The sequence below is a fragment of the Megalopta genalis genome, chromosome 1 (assembly GCF_051020955.1).
Source record: "Megalopta genalis isolate 19385.01 chromosome 1, iyMegGena1_principal, whole genome shotgun sequence".
NCBI lineage: Eukaryota > Metazoa > Arthropoda > Insecta > Hymenoptera > Halictidae > Megalopta > Megalopta genalis.
In genome coordinates this window covers 243,537-266,118 of record NC_135013.1, presented here as the reverse complement: position 1 = coordinate 266,118, position 22,582 = coordinate 243,537, and the positions used below count along the sequence as shown (strand labels likewise).

The 22,582-nt window shown below is 40.3% G+C and overlaps 1 long non-coding RNA gene and 1 pseudogene across 1 annotated transcript; both read left to right on the top strand.

Moving 5' to 3' along the window:
- Nucleotides 1-701: 701 nt before the first annotated feature.
- LOC143260649 (uncharacterized) lies at nucleotides 702-4,895 on the top strand. The gene is made up of 2 exons (XR_013034935.1): nucleotides 702-849; nucleotides 4,602-4,895. It is a non-coding gene; the product is annotated as an uncharacterized LOC143260649 (long non-coding RNA).
- Nucleotides 4,896-4,897: 2 nt separating this feature from the next.
- LOC117222362 (DNA topoisomerase 3-alpha-like) lies at nucleotides 4,898-9,532 on the top strand (annotated as a pseudogene).
- Nucleotides 9,533-22,582: the final 13,050 nt, after the last annotated feature.

The following is a 22,582-nucleotide window of genomic DNA, read 5'->3' as shown; positions in this document are numbered from 1 at the left end:
GAAGCACATGGCGGCAAAACATCGTGTACATGTTGCCGACGAACATTTTCTCAATCTACTCGAAATACACATCGTTCTGACACTACCATCGGTCCGTTTCTTCTTCAGAAATGTCTACAGAATCCGATCCTGGGTAAAGTTTTCGTGCCGAACAAAGAACTTTTCGTAAAAATACAAAAATATTGCGGAGAAACTGCGCACGTCGACACTTTTTTAAACTTTGACATCACTTTATTGCTATTTAGGACCAAAAACAATTAATAAATTGCATGCCACTATATTCGGCAAACTCTCCTCTATCTTTTAACACCAATTAGAACTTTCTGATGTTTTTACTTTTCATGCAATACCTCATTTTTGTCGAAAATTTTGGGTTTTTACAAAAGTTCATTTATTTAAAAAACTGAGTGTGATGGAGCAATTCGGTTTTCGGATTCTTGTTCAGGGAGTGAAGCTCTACAAGAATTTAATAGTGGCTATAGGAACCCAAAAATCATGCCGAACAGTGTTACCGGGCCACATCGTTGATCGATGTGGTGACTCTCGATAATAATGCCGTATCGTTTATGTTCGACGAAATACGCTACGAATTGTACGGAGTGGAAATTGATCGATCAATATCAGTCTGTCTTTTCACTCATAGGAGAGAAAGTGGGAGGCAAGTCCTTATCTGGCTTCATTACAAGTATGCATTGCCACGAATGAGTCAGTCGATTCATCATCGCCTGTCGATACAGTACATGAATTCATAGGCTGTGGACAATAAAGTTGTCTGAACTAATTCGGAATTTGTCACAATCATCCTGACGAATCACAAGTGGGATTGCACAGGACAGAAACAGCAGCATAGTAAGTTTATCATCTGTGCTGCAATAGTTTGGACAATCTAAGATAATATAATGTACATTAGTCTAGTGGTAATTAGTAATTAGTGCAAGTTAGAGTCCGAAAAAAAATTGAGATGAGTAAGAAATCGCATCACAATGAGACGAATGAAAGCGTGGTCGAGCGTATCCAACGGCTCGTAGAGGGGCAACCGCGAGGATTGCAATGCGAGCCATCGCGAACTCGTTCACGATCGCCGATAGAACAGCAGGCGTCCGGGAAAACATCATATATTGAGAACCGCTTGGAGAAAATAGAACAGTTCATGACAAATATGGCCAATACGTCATATAATCATACGTCTCAGCGTCCCCGATCGCTTAGATATGATTATGTCGAAAACGAAAAATTAATTCCCATTTTCGATCCTGCAAGGGATGATATAGAGATAGAAAAATGGATCGAAATTGTCGACGAAGTGTCCAATCGTTTGTAATGGGACGATTCAAAGATTAAGTGTGTACTTGGCACGTGTCTGCGTGGTATGTCCAGGCATTTCTATAACAAGTGCGCACACTATTGCCACACTTGGGCCGAGATGAAATTGTTACTACTGAGGGAGTTCCAAAAGACGGTTCCATTCCACGTTCTTTTCAAGAAATGTGCCCTGTACGAGGCACTACCAGGGCAAAGTTTGGAAGATTATTGCTCCCAAAAACTGGCAATGTTACGTCGCTTGGATATTCCGATCCCGGAAAAATACCTAATTGATATGGTGATCGGAGGCATCTGGGATGATGCGTTGTTGCGTTTCATCCGTTCGAAACAATTCATCGATACCGACGAACTATATACGTTTTTGAAATCAATAAAACACACGTCAAACGGAGAGTCTTCCAAAGAACACACTCCAGGCACCTCTAATAATCCTAAGTATCAAAAGAAGAGCCTAGAATGAAGAAGATAAATACTGTTTCCAATTTCAAATCTAATAAGAGTCACTATGATTATTTGTATCAATAGAGAATAAGTAAATCGGCATCAGTATGGTCAATGATACGAATAGTGCTCGTAAGTTATTACATTCTTCGGTAGCTAACAAATTTGTTATTGCAACGCGACTAGTCACCGAGGCATTTCGAGAGTTCGCTGTGATCATAATTAAAATTCAGAATGTTACAGTGAACATTAATCTTTACGTAGTTCCCGACGTATATATGTGACATAAAGTCATCGTCGAACGAGTCTTTCTATTGCAAAAACAGATAGAGATGATAAGACGAGATAATCGCGTAATATTTAAAAAAATTTCTACACTCGAATGTGGTCAGATATCGGCAGAAATGGATATCGTTGTTTGTGATATTATCGCGATTGACGAATCTCGCAGTTATACATCTTCATAAATGCACGATTTAGGGAAAATGGATGCAACTGCGATCGAAATCAAATACATGTCGGAAGAGCGAGTATGAAGGTTAGCAGGGCCGAAAATGTATGCGAAATGATTCACGATCTGTTAGGTAACAGTATTAACCCTTAGCACTCCGAACCATTCTGGACGTTGGCTACCAGCTACTCAGCGCCACTTTTCGGCAGAAACGGGCACTTACAGACCCTCGTATTATTTAGTATGGTTTTGGAACTAACTAACATATTATAATGATATTGGACTTATATGAATTGGCTGAAATCGAGAAAAAATCAGTATTTTATTTTTTATAATCTTGTTTTGTTGTTGTAATCGCTATCTATGCGAACTCTTTCTCTCGTCGCCTTGTTGCTTGGATGATATCACTATCACTGCTATCAAAACGGTAGACTAACTGTAGAAGAAAACCTTCTACAGTTAGTCTTTCTAACATATCTGTATAAACGTCTATCTGGAGCTCATCTTCACTACTACTTGTGTCATAAGACTCATTCGTGTTTGAACGTTTTGCCATTGTTCTAATAAAAAATTTTAATAAATACATAGGTTGAAAATTTCTAATTGTTATTACTAACTCACAAGACGATATTTACCAAAAAAACTTTTACCAAACAATTTATTTACCAAGAGAAGAATCACTTTTCTGATTTTCTCACTCGTTAGATCTATACCGTTCGACGCTTCAAACCAGACTGAGTTCAGCTTTGAAAATCTTCTCCTCCAGATTTAGACTTGCTATATTTATGATTATACAGTGCGTGCTATGTTCGCATACAGACCTTTCTTCTACAAACTTGCCTTAGCGCTCTTTTCAAGTGGCGCCTTTGAAGTGCTCGGACCGTCGTGAGCACGCCTCTCATGTTCTCGTCAAAACCCGCTGACATTTCTTGTATATATCTTGTTAGTAATTTTACTATATTTTGATTTGATTTCGTGTGCCATTTCAAAAGAAAACTTCAGGGAAACATGCATGTCTCAGAAAGTTGCGCTGAAATAACCATGTCCCACGAGAGAGGACATCCGAATGATATGCTAAAATTACGATGTCCCACGAGAGGGGACAGCGGAGTGCAAAGGGTTAAGTTCCATTTAGCGATATCCAAGAGTGATATTTGTCTCTTTATCTGTATTCGTTTTCTTATTTGTAGAAAGATACATGTAGGGTGTAATGACAGAATTTACTGAACATCTGATCTACACCTTTCGTTCAGTTCCTTTCTTACCATCGTACTAAACTAAAAGAAAAATGGGATTCTATTTACTCAGAATATTTAAAGAAAATTATTTATAATATGCCGAAACAATTAACTGGTAATATTAAACAAAATGGGTGTGACAATTTTTGATTTAGAATGTATTGTACTTGTTACGAGCCGAGGGCCAGGCAGCTTTGCATGGCAGGAAGTTGGATGTGATTGGGATTTTTCTAAGGGAGATTCGTAGATCAACCAATGCTTATTTCGGCACAGGTGGCTACGTTGAGATCGGCGTAGGATGCGTAGACCAGCCATTGCTTATTTCGGCCAGCTACTGCTTCGAAGTAGGAATAAGTGTCTGAATAAATGTTTCACAAACTCTATCGCGCTCTTAGTTTATCGCACTGAATCGGCGGGGGCTTCTGATCTGGTATCTATTACCTATTCCATTGTTTTGCTCGAAAGAGAATTAAAACTCGATCTCGCTATAGTTTCCATATCGACGACTAACTCGAATCTAGTCCGCTTCTGGTCACGTTTGGGCCCTTTATATACCCAGATTTTCTTTGGGAAATGGTAGTGGTGGTGTTGCTATGTGGTCGGATTCCAGAACGTTCGTCGTCGTACCCCTTGAAGGTACTTGTCACGCGAATGCAAGCCGTTGGTGCACATTGGTCAGCACAACGGCACAGCCGTTGGTATAACATTGTGATTTAAAGGCGATTTTATGCAAATCGATTATAAAATATGTGTTCTTTTACATAATAAATATTCACATTTAAAATTATTTAATTATATTGCATTCACTTTGATTTCCGTTGTCCGATTTCATCCGAGAAACCGTTTATCCGAATAGATTTGCGCAAATTTAATTCTATTTATTGACGTTTCGCTTTCGGCTGTACTTGCAAATTTTGAAACTTTTTCCTGCATAAAATAATCGCACGAAATAAAATGTAGATATATTAGTAGCACATACATGTTTTATCATTTATTGAATAATACGAACTTGGAACACGTGTACTGGAATACACGTGAACACGTGCATTAAACATTGCATGAATCCAAACACATGTATAATAATTACACGCGTACACGTGAAATAGAGATCTATAAATTATATCATACATGTTTCGCTTTGTGCGCAGGGAAGGCAGTAATGGAGGGGAACGGCCACGCTCTGACCTCCGGTGACCTGGGTGTTGTGGCCAAGCGAGATAGTGGAAGTACTACATGTTGAAGTACATAGCTAGCACGCCACCCCGAAAGAGGCAGAGGACACGTCAAGGCAGAAGATAAATGGAAGGCCAGACCATGTTGCCACCCCCATGCGATACTTAAAGAATTGTGTTGTGTCAATTCATTCAAAAAATGATGAAATTTTAAATTATGCTACAGTTTCACTTGAAAATTACAAATATAAATGTTATTTGATATCTTAACGATGTTTTATGTTGTGCTGACCTACCTTGTTTGTTCCGCTTCATTTATTTTATCATCAGAATGATATAACGTTTACTTTATTCTCGACATCAATAATTGAAATTCACTGATCTTGTCATTGCCTTTAACTGTCCAAAAATATATACATATCTGGCATGTTATTCATTTCTATTCGATCGGAATGAAACTCGCCGAAATATTTTTACACGACACACTCACAGCATTTTTTAGAGACAGTATAATAAAACGAACACAATCATCGAATTTCGCATCGGTACCATTGATTGGTATCAATTCGGCGACCGAACAACGAATTGTCTCCAGGGCGAGTTCACACCACCCACGCATATAGAACCCCACCTTGTACGCGGCGAGACGACAGTAGGACGGCTGAAGTGGTGTCCTCAAAACATCGATGTTGACAAGGATTTTTGGCGTCGTGGTCGTCTTTGGGTTATCTGGCCCGTATGTGATCGCAGTCCCTTCTCTTTATCCGTGTACGGAATTGTGTGGTAGCCAGCATTACGTAAAATAGACGTCTTTACGACGCGAACAGCCAATAGGGTCCATTCGAGGAGCTGGTACGGTACTTGGCAGGCTCCTGCAAACTCAGCCATACTCCGCGCACGCAATTATATATATATATATATATATCATTTTATTTATTAAAAATTTCCGATCCACTCAAACGGAGTGCGAATTCATACGAAGAAGTGATATCGCAAAACTGCAACACCACAACTTATACTTGGAATGCTTAAGACAATATAGCTTTGTAGCTCTTTATAGGCTGTTTGTATTAAAAGAACAATGTGGTCTGTGGATGCGTTAAAATAATTAAGCATGTAAAATATTTCATTTAATAATTTCATTTAACAACAACGTTGAGAGTGGCAGTGATTACAATGACATTTAACATTGGTTAGAAAAACGCAAAGATTCTTTGTTGTTGTATTTGAGCTTCGAGCAGGCACTTTAAACGCACTTGCCTTGAATTGGCGAATTTTTGATGGCATGTTTTGATCAAAACAAGCTATATGCTAGTAATGCTAGTATCCAAGGGATACAACGTGAAATTCACAGTGTAGATGGTGGAGATAAATGTATATATTAATTGACATCACTTGACAAATTTCCTCGAGACTTGGCCAAAAAGAGTTTACCTAAAATAAATAAAAAATAAAGTAAATATGAATTTAATGTTTCAGTATTACATTTACATAAAGAAACGTACAAAAATGTATTTTAAAACTAAATTTTTTAAATTAGATATACTATTTAAAAGAAATTGTTAAAATTTAAATAACTAAATTTATTTTCTTTCCTTTTGTATCAAGGTTTATTGAAATTTAAATTCAAATTTATAGATCTCGAAAATTAAAATGTTAATTGAAGAAACATTTTGTATGTAACGATATAGTTATTAATATTAAATTAGATATCTAACAGCTGCCACTTTCCACGTCTTGGATAAAATATTTTATTATTTCTCAACATATGCGTTAATACCATTCGTAAATACGTTGGACGGAGTGGTCGAGAATCCTATGAGACGATCGATTTTATTATTTGAAGCTCATCTATAAATTTAATTTCGCATAGCGTGTTTTAGATTGCGCACCAATCAAACGGATGCCTGGAAATAATAAGGCAACAAGCATGGTATAGTGAAACAAGTTACATCATTCGTAAGTGTAACCTTCTTCAGATGCAATTGTGTTATTTATGCAATTGCACTTACTGTTTTTCCCCTTTGTCTTTGATCACGAGAACAGCACTATCTCAGTAGTGAATTTTCAGTCGATCAGAGCAAAGAAAATTTCTATATCGACCCTCGCTAACAGATCAAGGTGCGGCCTGGAGGTGTGCAGGAGTAGGATGCATTACATAATTGAATTTTAGTTCCAAAAAATTATATTAGTCCAGTTAGCAATTGAAACACTAGTCTAAAATCGCGCACAGGAATGAGTTCTACTCCTGCACACCTCCAGGTCGCAGGTTGATTCATTAGCGAGGGTCGATATAGAAATTTTCTTTGCTCCGATTGGCTGACGATTAATTACTGAAATAGGATTCACTGCGGATTGGATACATAGTAAAATATTGGGTTACTTAAAGAGTAAGAAAAGCCTGCAGGAGTAGATCCCATTACTGTACGTATTAGAATTAGCCCTCTGATGGTCACGCAAAGTTATCCAATGTTCTTGCTTTTTACTACGGACTTCGAAGAAGTTTTCAAACCGTGGAAGTGTTCGAACAGTTCAAAGTTATAACCTTACAACTTACGGCTAATGTTAAAACTTTATAAATCGGTGCCGTATCTCTTTTTGGCAAAGATATATCGGATCTAAAAGAGACGAGAAGGATTGTCTCCCTACAATAAAATTTATGAATTTAATTTCAATGTATGGGGTCAAAATTGTGATATGATGAATGACTTGTTGAATTATGCATTTACAAAAGCATATCGTAAGTGCATATCGTAAGCAATGCATAGAAGAAAGTTATATAAAAATTAAACAAACTCTAGAAAGAGAAGCAAAAAAGGGCAGTGCATTAATTATTTGGACAGATTGTGATCGTGAAGGAGAGAATATTGGGTTTGAAATTATTCAAGTCTGTCAAGCAGTTAAACCTAATATGAAGCGGTCAGCAATGCTGTTGATGTCCGTAGTGAACTGGACCTGAGAATAGGTATACAACAAGAATGTTTCATTAGAGTACAAGTAAGTGTTTGTTATAATATAGCATTTAAACACAGTAATGTTTCTAGGTGCTGCTAGATTTCAAACATTGAGACTGCAAAAAGTATTTCCCAGAAATCTTGCTGATATGCTTATCACTTATGGCAGTTGTCCCAAACTTTAGGATTTGTAGTTGAAAGATATTTAGCTATAGAAAGGTTCAAATCAGAGCCATATTGGAAGATGAAAGTGATAGATACTCGTGATGAGGTTTCAGTGGAATTCAGATGGGTGAGAGGGAGATGGTTTGAAAAATTACTGTGTGAAATTCTGCTGGAAACAGACATGTTTAGAAGAACCCAACGCCACAGTAGAAAAAGTACCAAGTAAGCCTAAGAGCAAGTGGAGACCACTGCCATTGGACACAGTTGTAAGTATAAAATATTTGTTGAGATAAAAGCGACAAGACATTAATGAATACCTGGGATCTAAATAAACTTAGGAACTTGAGAAACAAGGATCTAGAAAACTTCACTTAAGTGCTAAAGAAACTATGAAAACAGCAGAAAAATTATACAGTCAAGGTTTAATTAGTTATCCATGTACAGAAACGAATATATTTCGAAAGGAATTGAATCTTGTACCTTTAGTAAATCAGCAAATTGATAGTTCTGATTGGGGTAGTTACGCACAGCAATTACTTCAGGAAGGATTAAATCCTCGACAAGGGAAAAAAAGTGATCAAGCCCATCCTCCCATACATCCGATAAAATTCAAAAATGATTTATAAGGTGAAGTTCATTGTTTATACAATTTATAACAGTTTTATGACATTTTGGTCAACATTTTATGACAGGTAATGAAGCAAAAGTTTACGAATTTGTGGTCCGACATTTTTTGGCTTGTTTATCTAAGAACGCAATAGGACAAGAAACAACAATAGAAATTGATATAGCAGGCGAAAAGTTTATTGCCAATGGTTTACAAATTACTGAACGAAATTATTTAGATGTGTTTTTTCACGTTTTCTCGGTGAGATCAAACAGTGAAACTGTTTGATCTACGGAGGTCGTAAGTCTCCGATTCAAATTTATATGACACCGAGTCTGCGTGATTCCGTATGACTCTTTCAAGTGATATGGATGATAGGTTGATGTAGAATGGTTTTAACACTTAGGTGACTAATTGTATTTGGTTTAAAATGAATTGAGTTCAACTGACACTGACTGATCGATCTGACAAGTGACAACTGATCAAGAGAAGAATCGGTTTCGAGTTTTTATACAGTTTCGTGGATAGAAAACTCGAAATTCGTTGGTCAGTGACGCGATGGAAGGGGACGTAGAGTGACGTAGCGCGCAGTGCCGCAGGTAGCAAGAAACCCTGGGCGGGCGACCGAAGCGGTGCGTGCTAGCGACCCTGTCATAAAAAATGCTGCCGATGAAGGTGTGCATTGTTCAAAAAGGCAGAAATGGCTTTATTGCCGGAAAGAATATGGCTCGAAAATTATAAGTTTAGAAATGGCAAGAAAGAAGACTATGGCTCTTCGAAATTGAAAGTCCAACGAACGTGACCCTCTGTTGATTGCACGTCATTCGTTGAAGGACTGTCAATTTGTCTTGCTGAGCCGAAGATTTCCCGTTAATAAATGTTTTTCAGGAATAAAAGAAAAGGTCATTCGTCCCGAACAAAGTTAGTCGGATGCAGCACGAAAATTTCGTTGAAGGACCGAACAAGATGCATATATATATGAAAAATGGAGCGACAAAGAAATTCTTGTATACCAAGAAGGACAGATTTTTAGATCTACCAGTATCAACATGGTACAAGAAGAAACGTCTCCGCCGCAATTATTAACTGAAGCCGACTTGATTACTTTAATGGACAAATTTGGTATTGGTAAAGATACTACACATGCTGAACATATAGATACAATAAAAGCACGTCGATAGGTATCAAGGTATCATATAGAATTTTATTTTTCAGATATTTGTGAAATGATGATTATACGTGATTTTGTCATTGCATTTGTAATACGTGTTTTAGGAAGATTATTCTATACATGCGCCAAACCAAAAGGTACGGGTTGTGATTTTTTTCTGTGGGCGGCAGACGATGCGCAACAAATGCAAAATAATTCAAATGAAAACAAAGCCACGTGACAGCTACAAATATTAATACTGGACCAATTTGTAATATAATTTCTAATATAAGCGTCAATAATGTACATTTTCTATTTTAAAATTGTTGAAATTATAAAGATTATTTGATAGAAAATGATTGGATAAATTTCGAAATTCCAGCATACGTTATAATAAGAATTATTATTACGATTAATATTATTATTATACATACGTATATACAGTAGTATGATTTTTCCAATGAAAAAATTACATCTTAATTTTCAGTATATAGATGAAATAACTACAAGATCATGATTGTTAATGAATAAAATGGATAAATGATTGAATCACCGAAACTTCTAAACTCGAAACTTTTCTATTCCAAAACTCTAGCTTCAACTGCATGCGAATCAAACGAGTTAGCTTCAAATCCAAGGGAAACACATGATTTAACTTCAAATCAATGCGAAGTAGTAGGCTTAGCTTCAAATCAATGCGAAACAAATGGTTTATCTGCAAATACTAGCGGGTTAAATGAAATAGCTTCAAATGCAGGCGAAACAAACGAGTTAGCTTCAAATCCATGCGAAACACATGATTTAGTTTCAAATCAATGCGAAGTATGAGGCTTATATTCACACCAATGAGAAAAACAAATGGTTTAGCTTCAAATACTTGTGATATACATGATTTAGCTTCAAATGCAGGCGAAACAAACGAGTTAGCTTCAAATCCAATCCAAAAACATGATTTAGATTCAAAAAAATGTGAAGTAGAAAGCTTAGCTTCAAAAACATGTGAGACGAATGATTTAGCTTCAAATACTTGCGAATATAAGTGACATAGCTTCAAATGCAGGCGAAACAAACGAGTTAGATACAAATCCATGCCAAACACATGATTTAGCTACAAATTCGTGCGAAACACATGGTTTAGCATCATATTCTTGCGAAACAGATGGTTTAGATACAGATCCTTGTGATAAACATGATTTAGCTTCAACTGCATGTGAATCAAACGAGTTAGCTTCAAATCCAAGAGAAACACATGATTTAATTTCAAATCAATGCGAAGTGGTAGGCTTAGCTTCAAATCAATGCAAAACAAATGGTTTAGCTTCAAATACTTGTGATAAACATGATCTAGCTTCAACTGCATGCGAATCAAACGAGTTAGCTTCAAATCCCAGGGAAACACATGATTTAAATTCAAATCAATGAGAAGTAGTTGGCTTAGCTTCAAATCAATGCGAAACAAATGGTTTAGCTTCAAATACTTGTGATAAACATGATTTAGCTTCAACTGCATGCGAATCAAACGAGATAGCTTCAAATCCCAGGGAAACACATGATTTAACTTCAAATCAATGCGAAGTAGAAGGCTTAGTTTCAAATCCATGCGAAACAAATGGTTTAGCTTCAAATACTTATGATAAACATGATCTAGCTTCAACTGCATGCGAATCAAACGAGTTAGCTTCAAATCCCAGGGAAACACATGATTTAAATTCAAATCAATGAGAAGTAGTTGGCTTAGCTTCAAATCAATGCGAAACAAATGGTTTAGCTTCAAATACTTGTGATAAACATGATTTAGCTTCAACTGCATGCGAATCAAACGAGATAGCTTCAAATCCCAGGGAAACACATGATTTAACTTCAAATCAATGCGAAGTAGAAGGCTTAGTTTCAAATCCATGCGAAACAAATGGTTTAGCTTCAAATACTTATGATAAACATGATCTAGCTTCAACTGCATGCGAATCAAACGAGTTAGCTTCAAATCCCAGGGAAACACATGATTTAACTTCAAATCAATGTGAAGTAGAAGGCTTAGTTTCAAATCCATGCGAAACAAATGGTTTAGCTTCAAATACTTATGATAAACATGATTTAGCTTAAACTGCATGCGAATCAAACGAGATAGCTTCAAATCCCAGGGAAACAGATGATTTAACTTCAAATCAATGCGAAGTAGAAGGCTTAGTTTCAAATCCATGCGAAACAAATGGTTTAGCTTCAAATACTTATGATAAACATGATTTAGCTTCAACTGCATGCGCAACAAACGAGTTAGCTTCAAATCCAAGGGAAAAACATGATTTAACTTCAAATCAATGCGAAGTAGAAGGCTTAGCTTCAAATCCATGCGAAACAAATGATTTACCTTCAAATACTTGCGGTTTAAATGAAAAAGCTTCAAATGCAGGCGAAACAAACGAATTAGCTTCAACTCCATGCGAAACACATGATTTAGTTTCAAATCAATGCGAAGTATGAGGCTTAGCTTCAAATCCATGCGACACAAATGATTTAGCTTCAAATACTTGCGATATGAGTGATATAGCTTCAAATGCAGGCGAAACAATCGAATTAATTTCAAATCCATGCGAATCACATGGTTTAGCTTCAAATCAATGCGAAGTAGAAGGCTTAGATTCAAATACATGAGAAACACATGATTTAACTTCAAATACTTGCGATATGAATGATTTAGCTGCATCTGGAAGCGAAACAAGCGAGTTAGCTTCAACACCATTCGAAACACATGATTTAGCTTCAAATCAATGCGGAGTAGAAGGTTTAGCTTCAAATCCATATGAAACAAGTGATTCAGTTCCACATACTTGCGATATAAATGATTTAGCTTCACCTGGAAGCGAAACAAGCGAGGTAGCATCAAATCCATGCGAAACACATGACATAGCTTCAAATCAATGCGAAGTAGAAGATTTAGCTACAAATGTATGCCAAACGTATGATTTAGCTTCAAATCGATGCGGTATAGAAGGTTTAGCTTCAAATGCGTGCGAAACACATGATTCAGTTTCAAATCAATGCGGAATAGAAGGTTTAGCTTCAACGGCATGCGAAACAAACGATTTAGCTTAAAATCCTTGCGAAACACATAATTTTGCTTCAAATCAATGCGAAGTAGAAGGTTTTGCTTCAAATCCATGCGAAACAAATGAATTAGCTTCACATACTTGCGATATAAATGATTTAGCTTCAACTGGAAGCGCAATAAACGATTTAGCTTCAAATACTTGCGATGTAAATGATTTAGCTTCAACTGCGTGCGAAACAAACGAGTTAGCTTCAAATCCATGCGAAACACATGATTTAGCTTCAAATCAATACGGAATAGAAGGTTTTACCTTCAAATGCATGCGAAACAAATGATTTAGCTTCAAATCAAAGCGAAGTAAAAAGTTTACCTTCAAATCCACGCGAAACAAATGATTTAGCTACAAATCAATTCGAAGTAGATGGTTTAGATTCTAATTCTTGCGAAACAAATGATTTAGCTTCAAATACTTGCGATATAAATGATTTAGATTGAACTGCATGCGAAACAAGCGAGTTAGCTTCTATTCCATGCGAAACACATGATATAATTTTAAATTGTAGCGGCCAGTCGGCGCGCATAAGAAAAGATTGATTTCTCGCGCAAACGACTAACATATTTATGGCTCTCCTTCGAAAAGGCTATCTTTGGGTAAGCTGTGTCCGGTCCGGATGGCAATAAACCAGTAGAGTTTCTTTTTTACCTGATTCTCGATAGTCAACGAGACCGTCATAAATAACGGGAAATTCCGAAGGGCACGCAAAACGGACCCTAACGCCGGACGTCCGAGCGCAACGGCCCTGAGGAAAACCCAGGCCGTTACATCATAAAAAAGCATCCACTCCGATCACCACGCTGTCCCAAATCGGGACGCGCTGAGGGCGTAAGGGACAACACGGTGAGAAGGAGATGGACAACGCTGATTGGGAAAACCCATTCGCGGGTCAACCAATCAGGGGGTGTCCAGAGCCCTTGCCGGGGGCAAACAGGATAATATAAAAAGAGCAGCAGTGAGATGCTCGCTCTCATACCTTTGATACTCCTCATACCTTTGATACCTATCTTACCTCTCATACTTCTCAGACCTCTCTTGCTACGACGTCACACTACCCGAAAGTGTTTCTACGCAACTTAATAAATAAAGTTTAATAGTTACACCGCACGCACCAGTTATTTACCAGAACACACCCCATAACTAAATTGGTGACTCGACGTGCGATAACTGTGCAGTGCGCGACTAAAAAAACGACGGGTAAGTTAATCACAAGTGACACGCCGTAAAATAAGGGCAGAAATGGACGCAGGTATGAGCCAGGGAAACGCCGCGTTACCTGAGGTGTGCCGGGTCGGCATACGAGTGCCACCGTTCTGGCCCGCACAACCGGCGATCTGGTTCCACCAGATAGAAGGCCAGTTCGCTTTGAATGGCGTCACCGCGGACACGACGAAGTACAAGTACGTGATGTCGCAACTGGAACCGAAATATGCCCTGGTGGTCCAGGACATAATCACGTCACCGCCGGCCACCGAGAAGTATGAGACACTAAAAGGCGAACTAATCCGGCGCCTGTCCGCGTCCGAAGGGAGACGAATCCAGCAGCTGCTGGAAAAAGAGGAGATGGGAGACAAAACGCCATCTCAATTTCTGCGGCACATGCAGAACTTGGCGGGTCAGGCAGTACCGGACAAATTCCTGGGTACATTATGGACTGGCAGGCTACCCAGCATGATCCGGGCGATCGTAAGCGCGCAGCCAGACATCCCGCTAAACAAGCTGGCGCAAATCGCGGATCAGATACACGAGGGCACAACCCAAGCCCACGTGGCCAGCGTAGCCGCCCCGCAGACCGAGACGACAGAGGCAATGAGAGGCCTGCTGGAGGAATTCAAGCTCGTCGTCAGCGAGCTCACACGTCCGCGGACCCGTGATAACCGATCAACATCGAGGCACCGTTCGAGGAGACACCGCGTCCGTTCGGGATCCAGAGGCCGACGCCGGAGCGCATCCCCGCGAAACGTGGACCATTGCTGGTACCACCAGACCTTCGGAACGAGATCCACGAAGTGCCGACAGCCGTGCACATTCGACGCGGGAAACGATCGGGCATCACGGTAAATGCGGCAAATTGTGATGGACCGCGGACCCGCCGCCTCTTCATTCTTGAACGCAGCAAGAACGAAGAGTACCTTATAGACACCGGTTCAGACCTGTGCGTGTACCCGCGTGCGTACATTAAAGGCCCGTTGAAAAAAGCGAAACACGAACTGTTCGCGGCAAACGGGTCCGTCATCGGCACGTACGGGCTGAAACCAGTAGACCTGGACCTGGGATTACGACGGTCGTTCACGTGGAGATTCGTGATAGCGGACGTCTCCAAACCCATCATCGGAGCCGACTTCCTGGCGCACTATGGGTTACTAGTGGACCTCGCGGGAAGACGACTCCTCGACCGGACGACCACGTTGACATCCAGCGGGAGGATCGCCGCCTCAACAACACCGACCATCAAGGCGATCGTCGGGTACTCGCCGTACCAGCAACTTCTAGCGGAGTTCCCGTCTCTCGTGCGTCCAGCAGCGCGGCCGAACAGACCGATCGCTCACGAGGTAACACACCATATTACGACTACCGCAGGTCCACCAGTGTATAGTAAGCCGCGACGTTTATCGTCCGAACTTTTCAGAAATGCTAGAACAGAATTTGAGGGCATGTTAAGTCTTGGTCACATCCGTCCTTCTAAGAGCCAGTGGGCCTCAGTCCTTCACATGGTTGCGAAGAAGGATAACGGATGGAGACCCTGTGGAGACTACAGGTTACTCAATGCCCGTACGATCCCAGACCGCTATCCGATCCCGCACATCGAGGATTTTTCGAGAATGTTGTCCGGAAAGACGATTTTTACCACGATTGATTTGGTGCGCGCGTACCACCAAATCCCCGTCCATCCGGAGGACATTCCGAAAACCGCGATAACGATGCCGTTCGGTTTGTACGAATATGTAGTTATGCCCTTCGGACTGAAAAATGCAGCGCAGACGTTCCAGCGGTTCATGGACACCGTGATAAGGGGACTGGATTTCTGCTACGCATACCTCGACGACATCCTAGTGGCGTCAGGTAATGAGACGGAGCATAGAGATCACCTGCGCACACTTTTTTCACGTCTGCAGGAGTACGGAATCGTCGTGAACCCGAGCAAATGCGTATTCGCGGAATCGGTAGTGAGGTTTTTAGGTTACGAGGTCAGCGCCGAGGGTACCAGGCCACTAGCCGAGAAAGTTAAGGCCATACGCGAATACCCGAAACCCGCAACAGTCAAACAACTGCGCGGTTTCCTAGGTATGGTCAATTTTTATCGTAGATTCATACCCGGCGCGGCCACGTTGCAGGCTCCACTCAATCTGCTGTTGCGGGGGCGCAAGCTGAAAGGCAACACGCCCGTGCAGTGGACGAGTGAGGCGGAATCTGCACTAGAAAACCTAAAGACCGCGTTAGCGAACGCGACACTATTGGCGCATCCGTCGAACGATTCGCGCCTCTCAATCATGGTCGATGCATCAGATTTCGCGCTAGGAGCGACGCTGCAGCAGTGGCAAGGCGGTTCGTTGCAACCGTTAGCTTCTTGCACGAAAGCCTTGTCACCTGCACAGAAAAAATATAGCGCATATGACCGCGAGCTGCTGGCGATTTACACAGCAGTAAAGCATTTCCGCCATGCGATTGAGGGACGCGAATTTATAATTTACACGGACCACAAACCGATAGTGTTCGCGTTCAAACAAAGATCGGACAAGTGCACGCCGAGACAGTTCCGATATCTCGACCTTATCGGACAGTTCACCACGAACATAAAACACGTTAGCGGCAAGGACAACGAGGTCGCAGACGCACTCTCGCGAGTTGAGACTGTTACGTCCATTAATTACGCGCAATTAGCACGCTCGCAAGAGCACGACAACGAAGTCGAGAAGTACATAAATGCGTCTGATACCTCGTTGGACCTGAAACGGATACGCACGATAGACAGCGACGCGCCTGTCTATTGCGACGTTTCAACTGGTAACGTGCGTCCATTCATAACGGCTCCTTTCCGACGCCAAATTTTCGACGCCGTACACGGATTGTCGCATCCCGGTGTAAAGGCGACAATCCGTCTGGTGAAACAGCGCTTCGTTTGGCCGTCGATGGAAAAGGATTGCCGAGAGTGGAGTCGGAGCTGCCTCGCGTGCCAGAAAGCAAAAATCACCAGGCATGTCTCGAGTCCGGTAGGCACCTTCGCGCCGCCGTCGAGCAGGTTTGAGCACGTGCACCTCGACTTGGTAGGACCACTACCTACGTCGAGGGGCAATAGATACTGCCTCACCTCCATCGATAGGTATACGCGTTGGCCAGAAGCTTTACCGCTCGAGAACATCGAAGCCGAAACAGTCGCGCGTGCCTTTGTTTCGGGGTGGATTCCATGTTTTGGGACACCGGCCAGAATAACGACGGATCAGGGCCGGCAGTTCGAGTCCCATCTGTTCAGACAATTGAACCACTTACTCGGATGTAAGCATTTAAGAACTACGGCGTACCACCCCGCAGCAAACGGCATGGTCGAGCGTTTTCACCGGCAGCTGAAAGCGGCGATAAAATGTCGTGCCGACGACCGGTGGACCGACGCGTTACCTGCCGTTCTGCTGGGCATACGAGCGGCGTACCGAGATGACCTAAAGTCATCAGCCGCGGAGTTGGTGTACGGCGAGAACATCAAGCTCCCCGCAGAGATGTTCTGCGACAACGATACCAACGCGACCGACCAGGCCCAGGTGATAGAACAGCTGCGCGACCATTTCCGTAAGATACGACCGACACAAGGTTCCCGCCACGGACAAAGGAGGATGTTCATCTTTAAGGACCTCGCGACAACATCGCACGTCTTCATACGGACAGACGCGGTACGAGGCCCCCTCCAAAATCCGTACGACGGACCGTTCCCTGTCGTATCCAGGAGCAACGACATCAAGAACTTTGTGGTGCGGGTTCGAGGCAAAGAGACCACCGTCTCAGTCGATAGGCTCAAACCCGCCTACATCATCGACGACAAGTACGTCGGTAACGACCTCGAGCAACACAGCAATACGTCAGACAGCAGTCACAGCAACGCGCCTGAGCCCCGTACTCGTTCCGGTAGAAGAGAACGACTTCCGGAAAGGCTCCAGGTAGGCGTTAGGTAGCGAACAGCCAGCGACAGTAACCTTAAGGTAGACATAAGCGAATGTATTAGAGATAGTAACGTTTGCACTGGTAAGGGGGTGATGTAGCGGCCAGTCGGCGCGCATAAGAAAAGATTTATTTCTCGCGCAAACGACTAACATATTTATGACTCTCCTTCGAAAAGGCTATCTTTGAGTAAGCTGTTTCCGGTCCGGATAGCAATAAGCCAGTAGAGTTTCTTTTTTACCTGATTCTCGATAGTCAACGAGACCGTCATAAATAACGGGAAATTCCGAAGGGCACGCAAAACGGACCCGGACGCAGGACGTCCGAGCGCAACGGCCCTGAGGAAAACCCAGGCCGTTACATCATAAAAAAGCACCCACTCCAATCACCACGCGGTCCCAAAACGGGACGCGCTCAGGGCGTAAGGGACAACACGGTGAGAAGGAGATGGACAACGCTGATTGGGAAAACCCATTCGCGGGTCAACCAATCAGGGGGTATCCAGAGCCCTTGCCGGGGGCAAACAGGATAATATAAAAAGAGCAGCAGTGAGATGCTCGCTCTCATACCTTTGATACTCCTCATACCTCTGATACCTATCTTACCTCTCATACTTCTCATACCTCTCTTGCTACGACGTCACACTACCCGAAAGTGTTTCTACGCAACTTAATAAATAAAGTTTAATAGTTACACCGCACGCACCAGTTATTTACCAGAACACACCCCATAACTAAAAAATCAATGCGGAATAGGAGGTTTTGCTTCAAATCCATGCGAAACAAGTGATTTTGCTTCAAATCAATGCGAAGTAGAAGGTTTTGCTTCAAATCCATGCGAAACAAATGAATTAGCTTCACATACTTGCGATATAAATGATTTAGCTTCAACTGGAAGCGCAATAAACGATTTAGCTTCAAATACTTGCGATGTAAATGATTTAGCTTCAACTGCATGCGAAACAAACGAGTTAGCTTCAAATCCATGCGAAACACATGATTTAGCATCAAATCAATGCGAAGTAGAAGGCTTATCTTCGAATCCATGCGAATCAAACGGTTTAGCTTCAAATACTTGTGATATACATAATTTAGCTTAAACTGCATGCGAAACAAATGAGTTGGCTACAAATCCATGCGAAATATGTGATTTAGCTTCAAATCAATGCGAAGAAGAAGGATTAGCTTCAAATCCATGCAACAAAAATGATTTAGCTTCAAATACTTACGATATAAGTGATATAGCTTCAAATGCATGCGAAACAAACGAGTTCGCTTCAAATCCAAGCGAAACACATGATTTAGCTTCAAATCAATGCGAATTAGGAGAGTTATCTTCGAGTCCATGCGAAGCAAATTGTTTAGCTTCAAATACTCGTGATATACATGATTTAGCTACAAATTCATTCGAAACAGATGGTTTAGATTAATATTCATGCGAAATAAATGGTTCAGCTTCAAATCCATGCGAAACACATGATTTAGCTTCAAATCAATGCGAAGTGGAAGGCTTAGATTCAAATCTATGCGAAACAAATGGTTTAGCTGAAAATACTTGTGATATACATGTTTTAGCTTCAACTGCATGCGAAACAAACGAGTTAGCTTCAAATCCAAGCGAAACACATAATTCAGCTTCAAATCAATGCGAAGTATTAGGCTTAGCTTCAAATCCATGCGATACAAATTGTTCAGCTTCAAATAGTTGTGATATATATAATTTAGCTTCAAATGCAGGCGAAACAAACGAGTTAGCTTCAAATCCAAGCGATACACATGATTTAGCTTCATATCCATTCGAAACACATGGTTTAGCATAATATTCATGCGAAACAAGTGGTTTAGCTTAAAATACTTGTGACATACATGATTTAGCTTCAACAGCATGCGAAACAAACGAGTTAGCTTCAAATCCATGCGAAACACATGATTTAGCTTCAAATCAATACGGAATATAAGGTTTAGCTTCAAATGCATGCGAAACAAATGATTTAGCTTCAAATCAAAGCGAAGTAGAAAGTTTACCTTCAAATCCACGCGAAACAAATGATTTAGCTACAAATCAATTCGAAGTAGATGGTTTAGATTCTAATCCTTGCCAAACAAATGATTTAGCTTCAAATACTTGCGATATAAATGATTTAGATTGAACTGCATGCGAAACAAGTGATTCAGCTGCACATACTTGCGATATAAATGATTTAGCTACGACTGAATGCGAAACAAACGAGTTAGCTTCAAAACCGTGCGAAACGCATGATTTAGCTTAAAATCAATGAGGAGATGAAGGTTTAGTTTAAAATCCATTCGTAACAAATGATTTAGCTTCAAATACTAGCGATATAAATGATTTAGCTTCAACTGGAAGCGAAACAAGCGAGGTAGCTCCAAATCCATGCGAAACAAATGATTTAGCTTCACATACTTGCGATATAAATGATTTAGATTCAACTGCATGCGATACAAGCGAGTTAGATTCTATGCCATGCGAAACACATGATTTAGCTTTAAATCAATGCGGAATAGGAGGTTTAACTTCAAATGCATGCGAAACGCATGATTTAGCTTCAAATCAAAGAGAAGTACAAGGATTAGCTTCAAATCCATCAGAAACAATTGATGTAGCTTCAAATACTTGAGATATAAATGATTTAGATTCAACTGCATGCGAAACAAAAGAGTTAGCCTCAAATCTATACGAAACACAATACTTAGCTTCAAATAAATGAGTGGTAGAAGGTTTTGCATCAAATCCATGCGAAACAAGTGATTTAGCTTCAAAACAAAGCCAAGTAGAAGGTTTAGCTTCAAATCCTTAAGAAACAAATGATTTAGCTTCAAATACTTGCGATATAAATGATTTAGCTTCAACTGCATGCGAAACAAACGAGTTAGCTTCAAATCCATGCGAAACACATGATTTAGCATCAAATCAATGCGAAGTAGAAGGCTTATCTTCGAATCCATGCGAATCAAACGGTTTAGCTTCAAATACTTGTGATATACATAATTTAGCTTAAACTGCATGCGAAACAAATGAGTTGGCTACAAATCCATGCGAAATATGTGATTTAGCTTCAAATCAATGCGAAGAAGAAGGATTAGCTTCAAATCCATGCAACAAAAATGATTTAGCTTCAAATACTTACGATATAAGTGATATAGCTTCAAATGCATGCGAAACAAACGAGTTCGCTTCAAATCCAAGCGAAACACATGATTTAGTTTCAAATCAATGCGAAGTAGAAGGTTTAGCTTAAAATCCATGTGAATCAAATGCTTTTGCTTCAAATACTTGTGATATACATGATTTAGCTTCAACTGCATGCGAAACAAACGAGTTAGTCTCACATCGATGCGTAACACATGATGTAGCTTCGAATCAATGCGAACTGTATGGGTCAGCTTCAAATCCATGCGAAACAAATGGTTAAGCTTCAAATACTTGTGATATACATAATTTAGATTCAACTGCATGCGAAACAAACGAGTTAGCTTCAGATCCAATCAAAACACATGATTTAGCTTCAGATTCATGCGAAGTAGTAGGCTTAGCTTCAAATCCAAGCGAAACATATGATTTAGCTTCAAATCAATGCGAAGTAAAAGGCTTATCTTCGAATCCATGCGAAACATATGGTTTAGCTTCGAATACTTGTGATATACATGATTTAGTTTCAATTGCAGGCGAAGCAAACGAGGTATCTTCAAATCCATGCGAAACACATGATTCATATTCAAATCAATGCGAAGTAGAAGGCTCAGCTTCAAATCCGTGCGAATCAAATGGTTTGGCTTCAAATATTTGTGATATAAATGCTTTAGCTTCAACAGCATGCGAACAAACGAGTTAGCTTCAAATCCATGCGAAATATATGATTTTGCTTCACATCAGTGCGAAGTAGAAGGCTTATCTTCGAATCCATGCGAAACATATGGTTTAGCTTCGAACACTTGTGATATACATGATTTAGTTTCAATTGCAGGCGAAACAAACGAGTTATCATCAAATCCATGCGAAACACATGATTCAGATTCAAATCAATGCGAAGTAGAAGGCTCAGCTTCAAATCCATGCGAATCAAATGGTTTAGCTTCAAATACTTGTGATATAAATGCTTTAGCTTCAGCAGCATGCGAACAAACGAGTTAGCTTCAAATCCATGCGAAACATATGATTTTGCTTCACATCAGTGCGAAGTAGAAGGCTTATCTTCGAATCCATGCGAAACATATGGTTTCGCTTCGAATACTTGTGATATAGATGATTTAGTTTCAATTGCAGGAGAAACAAACGAGTTAGCTACAAATCCATGCGAAAAACATGATTTAGTTTCAAATCAATGCGAAGTAGAAGGTTTAGCTTAAAATCCATGTGAATCAAATGCTTTTGCTTCAAATACTTGTGATATACATGATTTAGCTTCAAATCCATGCGAAACACATGATTTAGATTCAAATCCATGCGAAACAAATTGTTTATATTCAAACACTTGTGATATACATGATTTAGCTTCAGCTGCATGCGAAACAAACGGGTTAGCTTCAAATCCATGCGAAGTAGAAGGAATAGCTTCAAATACATGAGGAACAAATGGTTTAGCCACAAATACATGTGATAAACATGATTTAGCTTCAATTGCAAGCGAAAGAAACGAGTTAGCTTCGAATAGAAGCGAAACACTTGATTTAGCTTCAAGTCCATGCGAAACAAATGGTTTAGCTTCAAGTACTTATGATATACATGATTTAGTTTCAACTGCATGCGAAACAAACGAGTTAGCTTCAAATCCATGCGAAACACATGATTTAGCATCAAATCAATGCGAA